General features: G+C 46.6%; 1 pseudogene; it reads right to left on the reverse strand.

The window, feature by feature from the left end:
* Positions 1 to 311: 311 nt before the first annotated feature.
* Positions 312 to 429, reverse strand: LOC126417931 (5S ribosomal RNA; annotated as a pseudogene).
* Between the last annotated feature and the right edge of the window lie 217 nt (positions 430 to 646).

Consider the following 646-nt stretch of genomic DNA (forward strand, 5'->3'; position numbering starts at 1 on the left):
TAAAAATATTTGTAAGAGACGTTGTTCATATATAACGTAGAAAATTTTCGTATTACCGTTACAGATTCTCCACATTTCTTTTAGCTGTACTGTAAAGGTTGACTATAAAGCACTCCGTCTTCAGGTCACAAGTGGTTCATCGGGGCCATCCGACCGCCATATCATCCTCAGCTGAGGATGAAGACAGGAGGGGCGTGTGGTCAGCACACCGCTCTCCCGGCCGTTACAATTATTGTCTTTGGCCGGAGCCGCTACTATTCGGTCGAGTAGTTCCTCAGTTGGCATCACGAGGCTGAGTGCACCCCGAAATATGGCAACAGCGCATGGCGGCCCGGACGGTCACCCATCCCAGTACCGGCCACGCCCGACAGCGCTTAACTTCGGTGATCTGACGGGAACCGATGTATCCACTGCGGCAAGGCCGTTGCCTTTGAATATAAAGAAACATAATATTTATACTTCCATATGTGGGTCGCTAAAATTTTGATGGTTATTACCTATATACTTTTTTCACTGTAACACTATCGTTTCTGCACACATATTTTCAATCAAGTCACGGCAGACGTCCAAGCGTCGTCGTTTATGTTCGGGAGAATGTCTTGAACACTTCATTTAGAGATGTTGCTTCACTACGGTTTGTGTCACG

Source organism: Schistocerca serialis, chromosome 8, assembly GCF_023864345.2.
Source record: "Schistocerca serialis cubense isolate TAMUIC-IGC-003099 chromosome 8, iqSchSeri2.2, whole genome shotgun sequence".
NCBI classification, from domain to species: Eukaryota; Metazoa; Arthropoda; class Insecta; order Orthoptera; family Acrididae; genus Schistocerca; species Schistocerca serialis.